This window comes from Peromyscus californicus, unplaced genomic scaffold (assembly GCF_007827085.1).
Source record: "Peromyscus californicus insignis strain IS unplaced genomic scaffold, ASM782708v3 Scaffold_10__1_contigs__length_136768540, whole genome shotgun sequence".
NCBI classification, from domain to species: domain Eukaryota; kingdom Metazoa; phylum Chordata; class Mammalia; order Rodentia; family Cricetidae; genus Peromyscus; species Peromyscus californicus.
Window position 1 is genome coordinate 31339292 of NW_026294391.1, and position 8228 is coordinate 31347519.

Genomic DNA, 8228 nt, shown 5'->3' on the forward strand with positions numbered 1-8228 from the left:
GAATAAAACTGGTATAAAAATTTCTTTTTTGTACTGAGGATCTAACCTAATGCCTGTGCTTGCTAAGCGAGTACTCTATCAGTTAATAACATCCCTACCAAAACATTCTTGCATATGTCTTATTTGTAAATGTATGTATTCGTTTCTATTAGGTCTATACCTCAGAAGGTGTGGTTGCTGTTGGTTTAACTTTTTAATAAGCTACCAAAATTTCTCAAAGTGTTTTATATCAGTTTATACTCCCACAAGCAACCTATGAGTTTCAGTTGCTATACTTATTTCAAATTAATTTAATTAGTAAAATTATTTAAAATTTGAAATACTTTAAAATTATAAAAATAGGCTGGTGTTAATAACTGATAGCCATATATCACCTACTCACATTTTACATGTTAATAGTTTCCTGTGTTTGTGTCAGATGTAAAGTAAAATATTACATATACACTTCACATATACTTGAAGATTGGCTCCCCCATCTCCTTCCTTTTCTTCTTCCCTGGAAGTCAGCATCATCCTGAAGTTGGTCTGTATTCTTCCCACATCTGTCTATTTTTAAATCTACAGCATAGCATATAAACCTCCTTCAATATTTCACTCAGTCTTACAAAGATGACATAGTTTCCTGTGAAAGTCTGGGTACATCTTGGTAAATAAATTAACTTAATCCTTCACACATTTTCCTACTTCATAATTATTCCTGATTATTTTTAATGTATATTAATTAGATTGTTTAGATATGCAATTAATAGAAAATGGGGAATATTGATTTTTTATTTTAAAAGGCAGTTTATGTTGCAAATGAAACCTGTCCAACAGGGTTGGCAAAATGGCTCATTGCCAACAAGCCTGACAACCCAATTCTATTGGCTCCACATGGAGAGAGAATCAACTCCCCAAAATTGTCCTCTTACCTCCACAGGTGTGCTGTGTCATGTACACACACACACACACACACACACACACACACACACACACACACCCGGAGAGGTTAATGAAAGAAAAAAAACCCCTTCCTTCAAAGATTGGACTCTTTAAGGGAAAGTCATGAGAAAGTTCTTGGAATTGTGCGGGCGGAAACTACAATGTTAACACAAACCTCTCATACTGTGGGGAAAGAAACTGAGCTACAGACTAGTTGTGACATGCTAGGTTTTTACAGCTGATGAATTTCAGGCCAGTACCAAAATCAGCTCTTCTAGAATTCTCTTGATCACACCATGCAGCTTCCATGCCACTGGTGGTGATCAAAGATGGAGAAGAAAGAAAGGAGAGAGGAAAATGTGATGTGGAGGCAGGAGGAAGGAAAAACTTCATCCAAACAAGACAGAAATGTGTTATTTTAAGGAAGAGGTTTGCCCTTCATATGAATGATTCTTGGATTTTGGTGTATATTTTTGGTAGCAGTATGCGGTGAGTCACTAACAAAGAGCTTAAGACAGATGAGTTAACATAAATGGACCAAAATAAGCCGTGGTCTCTAGGCTGAGCAGCTGTTGGACAAACCTGCCAATATTTTTTATTTCCCAGAGACACTTGCAGTGGATTAAAATGAGCAAGTGGCAAGAGCTTCATTAGAAATTCTATACCTTTCAGTACCCTGTGCCTAAGACATGGCTATCCAGGGGAAGGGGAAGAAGTCCCAGCTATTTCCTGGAGTTCTGCTCTGGGGAAGAGGGTAGGCAGCAGGGTGTGCTGCTGGAGGAACAATGTAAAGAAGCACAGGAGAGAGACAGTGTTTAGTTTGCAGCCCTGACTGTGCTACTAGCTGTGGTAACCACGGGGACTTTTTCAGGCTTCTCGTGGCTCTGTGTTCCATCTTCTGAAGTGGGGGCGGTGGAGGGCTGGCTTGAATGACTTCCAAGAACACTTCCAGTTAAAAAAAAAAAGTCCCCGTCTGCATTTATTGACTGCTTAATTTCATCACGTTAAAACAAGAAACCAAAAAACCCAAACATTTTGGATTGTTTCTGCACTAGCCCTATTTTTCAGATCATAAAAATTGAGGCTAAGGCAAGATAAGAGATCTGCCTGAGTCATAGCCTCAGACTCAAGCTTGAGGCTGTCTGGGTTACCTGGATACTTAACTACCTTTTGCACTGCCCATTCTCCCTTAGCAAGAAATTACAAATACATTTCCTTCCCAGCCCTTTCACTACAGCTTTCTATCTGTTTGAAATTGCTATGCTTCAATAGCACTGCAGTGGATTTTCAGTTCCTAATTGGAGTCCCTTGCTGCGTCCATACACCACACTGTCAGTGAATGGCGTTAAAGCTAGTAAATCAAATTCAGGACACATACCTCACGCAAGACAGAAATAGTGTTGAGCAGAGCGCAGCGGGGCCATTTGATTCATAGGATCTTCATCAGCTTGAATAGTTTGTACATTCTCTCCACTGGACACTCTGTACCCAATGTTCCTGCTGATGTCAGTGGCAGAGATGTCTTATGAGGAGACACCCTGTTTGAAGAGCCATTTCAGGAACCTCTTCTATCCTGATTTAATATGATATGGCCATGGCAACGATGGTGATAGTGGTGGCTCCTTTGTTCCCTTTCATAAATGATGCACCGCCACTCTTCCAGTGAAGACATCAGATAGAGGGAGAACATTCTCCTCTACGACATGAACTAAAGTACACATCCTAAGGGGTTGAGTGATCTCCATCTAACTCGTGTTTGAGATGCCTTGTCAGATGTGTGACTGATAACCTGTTTCGAAAGTCTGAAGGGGGTATTTACGAGGGAAAGCATACTTGACATAATCTTTCTTTTCATCTCTTCTCTTTTCTTTACAGTACTGGGAACTGAACCCAGGACACTGTGCATGCTATGTGTTCTCCAGCTTTCCACAGTCCTTTCTTTTGTGTCTACACTGAAATGAAGACAGAAGAACCTTTGCTGTCTGCATAGACATGAGAACCAAAACAATATCTAATAATGCAAAGCAAAATCAATGTTGCTTATATTACATACTTACGTATTTTGATGTTTTATAGTATAGAAACTTGGAGATGAAAAGGGAAGAGACAATATACTAAAACTTAAAGCTACTCTTTTGAGGTATGATTGATGTACAAACATATATTCAGCATCTTCTCAAAAGGCAAATGTTAAAATACGGTAGATTTCACTAATGACTTTAGTCCTTCATCTTTTCCTGTAGTCACATCCTATGTCATGTGACCTTGATATTTCATTCACTAAACTGGAAGATTCTGTTTCCTTTAATGTAGGCTGGTGATATGATTTATTTTTGGTAATAGGATGGAGGTAGAAATGTTGGTTGGGCCAGTTTTGATCTTAGGCTTCATAAGTCTTTGCATTCCCTTGTTCTTTTTCTGTCTTTGCCTGAGAACCTACTAGAAGATGCAACAAGATCAGGGCTGATTTCCTTAGATACGGTTGAGCTGCAGCTGACTATAAGGTGTATGAATTCAGAAGCATGGACCATTTGAGTTCAGGATAAATTTCCAGCCCACAGACTTTTAAATAAATGCTTATTGTCTAAAGACATTGAATTTTAGAATGTTTTCTTACATTGAGTTATGTGACAACTGGTAACTGGTATGGAAAGTAAGAGTTTAGTTGTCAAAAAAATCCAAAAATGGAGCCATGGCTAGCTCAGTTTATAGAGAGCTTGCTTAGCAAGCATGAAGTCCTGGGTTTGATCCTTAGTACTTCAAAGGCCAGGTATGTTTACACACACCTGTAATCTTAGTACTGGGGTGGTGCAGGTAGGGGGATCAGAAGTACAAGGTCATCCTTGGCTACATAACAAGTTCAAAGTCAGCCTGGAATACATGGGGCTTAGTCTTAAACTCAATGAACAACATACAGGAAGTAAAAGGAATTGAGAGGATTGTAGGAAGTAGCAAGAATCAAATGGTGGTTTAAAAGCATTTTGAAGTCTTTCCAAATCAGCACAGTTATACTAGTAGTTATTCTGTAGGTATGAATGGAGTGAATCTTAATGATAAAACACTATGCTAGGTTAAATGCCCAGTGAGATGGAGCTTAAGAAAAACCAGAGCCAACGATGGACCTGATCCTGAAAGACTGGCCATGGAAATGAAGGTGAGTGGAGATGAGTGAGTTCAACGAGATTGTTGTAGAGCTTGGCATCCAAAAGATGACCAATGAAAATAGAATAAAGCGGAAGTCTGTGAGAAGAGGAAGACACTGAATCTCAGTCATGAGACTGTATTAGATGCATCAATTCTGGAAAATTAAGACCTTCATCTTCAATCTGCCAGGAGAAATCCTCAACCAATGACATTGAGACTTGTTACATAAATACCTGATCTTTCTTGGCTCTTGGGTAGGAAAATTTTGAGACATGTATTTTATACCTTTCCCATTATTTCTCTACAGAGTTAGGTTCCAGGCACCTGTTGTGGCAGCTGGTTCTGTAACACTCCTTTTATTTGCTATCTTCACTTTCTCATATACTCCAAGGTCTTTAGACTCTTCCTTTCTGTGTCTTAAATGAGCTGTTACTTCTTGTCCAAGAGTCTTTATGATTTTATCCATTACCTGAAACGATCTTCCCTTCACACAAGCAAGGCCAGATTCTTCTTGTCATTTAATTCTTAAATTTCACCTATTATTTTAAATTTTGCTGTTTTTGAGAGGCTCTCACAATGTAGCTCAGGCTTGCCTGAACTTGTAATAATCTTAGAATTCAGGAGGACAAGACAGAAAAATTTCACCTTGTATGGTTTTCCTGATCACTACATCTAAAGTAGCCTTATTACTTTACCTTATTTCTCCAAATCTCATTTTTGCTATGAGATATTTGTCATATTTGCTTATTTTCATACATTGCTGGTGAGAATGTGTTGGCACTAACCCCCCCAGGAAAGTTGTTGGACAGTGCCTAGTAAAGCCACTTATGACTCAGCAATTCCATGCCAAGGTATATATTCAAGAGGTATGAGTGCTGTGTACATTAAGAACAATCTGCAAGAATGTTTACTGCAGCTTTATTGTAATAGCTAAAACCTGGAACCAAACCAAATATCCATCAGTAAGAAAATAGATTAATAAATGGTGAAATAGTCAATAGAATATCCCATAATGTAACTCCATACAGCAGTAAAAAGAACAAACTACAAAAAAAATACAACTATATGGGTGCATATCATAGAAATGATGATGAATAAAAGAAACCAGGCACAAAAGAATATAACATATCATATAATTCCATTTTGGCAAAATTCAAACAGGTAAAACTCATCTATGGTGATAGAAGTTGGAATAGTGGTTGCTTCTGGGCAAAAGGATATTTACTGGGTAGGGGTCTGTAGTGCTGGAAATCCTCTGTCTTGATGTGGGTAGTGATGACATGAATAGATACATATGTAGAAAGTCATTAGGGTGTACATTTAAGATTTGTGCACACTCTATATTTGTGTTACATGAATTAAAAAAATAAAATGTATAGTAGGCTGGGTATGTATCTTAGTTGGTACAGTGCTTTCCCTGTAGTAGAATATTATTTTAAGGTGTGTTACTTTTGTTTATGTTGCATTTGTTTAACTCTGTGAAGCGGTGTTACTGTGCCTGTCTGAAACACCTGGTGATCTAATAAAGAACTGGCCAATAGCAAGGCAGGAGAAAGGAAAGGTGGAGCTGGCAGGCAGAGAGTATATATAGAATAATTCTGGGAGGAGAGGATCTAGCAGCCAGAGAAGGAGGAGGATTTCAGGGGCCAGCCACCAGCTACACAGCAAGCCACAGAGTAAGAGCAAGATTGATAGAAGTAAGAGAACAGGAAAAACCCAGAGGCAAAAGATAGTTGGGATAAGTTAAGAACAGCTGGCTAGAAACTAAGTCAAGCTAAGGCTGGACATTCATAAGTAAGAATAAGCTTCCGTATGTGATTTATTTGGGAGCTGGGTGGCAGCCCTCCCTCCAAAAAGAGTAAAAAACCCAACATTTCCCTCCATGCATAATACACTGGATTCAATACCCAGCATGGCAGACACTGGGTGTTGTGGGGCACGCCTGCAATCTGAGCACCTGGGAAATGAAACCAGTAGTATCAGAAGACCAAGGTCATCCTAATATGAGTTTAAGGCTAGCCTAGGATACACAAAATCCTGTCTCAAATAACAGTAATAATTACTTGGACATGGTGGCATATGCTTTAGTCCCAGCAAAGGCAGGTAGATCTTTTTGAGTTCAAGGTCAGCCTGGTCTACAAAGCAAGTTCCAGACCAGCCAGGACTATATAGTAAGGGCCTGTCTCAAAAACAAGAAACAAACTAATGATAATTTTGAAAAAGATATGGTTTTGTGAGAGCCAAGGAAAATTTCTGGTTTAGAGTATATCGCCACCAGTACTTGTTGACTGAACCAATGCATATATGTGTATTTGTATTTTCTTCAAAAATTTAAACCGAAACTAAAAATTTTTCTTCACTATGAATTGCTTTAATCGTGGTATCTGTACAAGTGATGTCAGGACAGGACAGCAAATGCACAGTGGATATGGCTAGCAGACAAGCTGTGAATGAAAAATGTTCACACTGCTCCCATGCTTTAGCTGCTTAAGACAGCTCTAGGCCACCTCTTCCTCAACCTCCTCCTCAAACTCTCCCTCCTCCTCAGCTGTAGCATCTTGGTACTGCTGGTACTCGGACACCAGGTCATTCATGTTGCTCTCAGCCTCGGTGAACTCCATCTCATCCATGCCCTCACCCGTGTACCAGTGCAGGAAGGCCTTGCGTCGGAACATGGCTGTGAACTGCTCTGAGATGCGTTTGAACAGCTCCTGAATGGCGGTGCTGTTGCTGATGAAAGTGGCTGACATTTTTAGGCCCCGAGGTGGAATGTCACAGACAGTTGTTTTCACATTATTAGGGATCCACTCAACAAAGTAGCTGCTGTTCTTCTTTTGGACGTTAAGCATTTGTTCGGCCACCTCCTTCATAGACATGCGGCCCCAGAACACGGCAGCCACTGTCAAGTAGTGCCCATGGTGGGGATCACAGGCAGCCATTATGTTCTTGTCATCAAACATCTGCTGGGTGAGCTCAGGAACTGTCAGGGCACGGTACTGCTGGCTACCTCGGCTGGTCAAGGGGGCAAAGCCAGGCATGAAGAAGTGCAGGTGAGGGAAGGGCACCATATTTACAGGCAGCCTTCCGCAGGTCAGCGTTTAGCTGGCCAGGGAATCGCAGGCAAGTGGTTACCTTACTCATGGTGGCAGGAACTCACTGGATGGTTCAGGTCGCCATAAGTGGGTGTGGTCAGCTTTAGGGTTCTGAAACAGATGTCATAGAGTGCTTCATTATCAACGCAATAGGTCTCATCTGCGTTTTCAACAAGCTGGTGTACTGAAAGGGTGGCATTGTAGGGCTCAACCACTGTGTCCGACACCTTAGGGGAAGGTACCACACTGAAGGTGTTCATGATTCTGTCCAGGTACTCCTCCCGGATCTTACTAATAAGGAGGGTACCCGTCCCAGACCCAGTCCCCGCACCCAGGGAGTGGGTCAGCTGGAAGCCCTGCAGGCAGTCACAGCTCTCAGCTTCCTTCCTCACAACGTCCAACACCGAGTCAAACAGCTCTGCGCCTTCTGTGTAGTGCCCCTTGACCCAGTTGTTCCCAGCCCCACTCTGACCGAAGACAAAGTTATCAGGTCTGAAGATCTGCCCGAAGGGCCCTGAGCGCACCGAGTCCATGGCTCCTGGCTCCAAGTCCACGAGCACGGCACGGGGAACATACTTGCCACCGGTGGCCTCGTTGTAGTACACATTGATACGATCCAGCGTTGATCACCTCCCAGAACTTGGCGCCAATCTGGTTGCCACACTGTCTAGCCTGCAGGTGCACGATCTCCCTCATGGCGGCAGCGACTGCGGAGCGGCTGCAGAGGAGGAACAAGCTGGGAGGAGCAGGCACACACAGTGCTCAAAACTAAAAAAATTTTTGGCTATCTATTCCATGTGCTGTGTACTTTAGAAGAATGGAAGGTAAATCTGCCTATCAAGACATACATAGCAGGTTATATAAAATATGGTATCAATGCTATAAAAACAGATGCTGAGCAAAGTGCTAGCAGAGCTAAAAAGAGAGATGACTGCCCTTTGAGGAAGTGAGATTTGATCTGGCCCAGGAAATATTTCTGCAGGTATGCTGGGCAGGAGAAACCCAAAGAACAAGACGAGCATGAATGTCAGGGAACAAAGCCTCAGAAACAGGAAGTCCAGGGTACATGGA

At 41.5% G+C, this 8228-nt stretch overlaps 1 pseudogene; it reads right to left on the reverse strand.

The window, feature by feature from the left end:
• Positions 1-6525: 6525 nt before the first annotated feature.
• LOC128114628 (tubulin beta chain-like) lies at positions 6526-7902 on the reverse strand (annotated as a pseudogene).
• Positions 7903-8228: the final 326 nt, after the last annotated feature.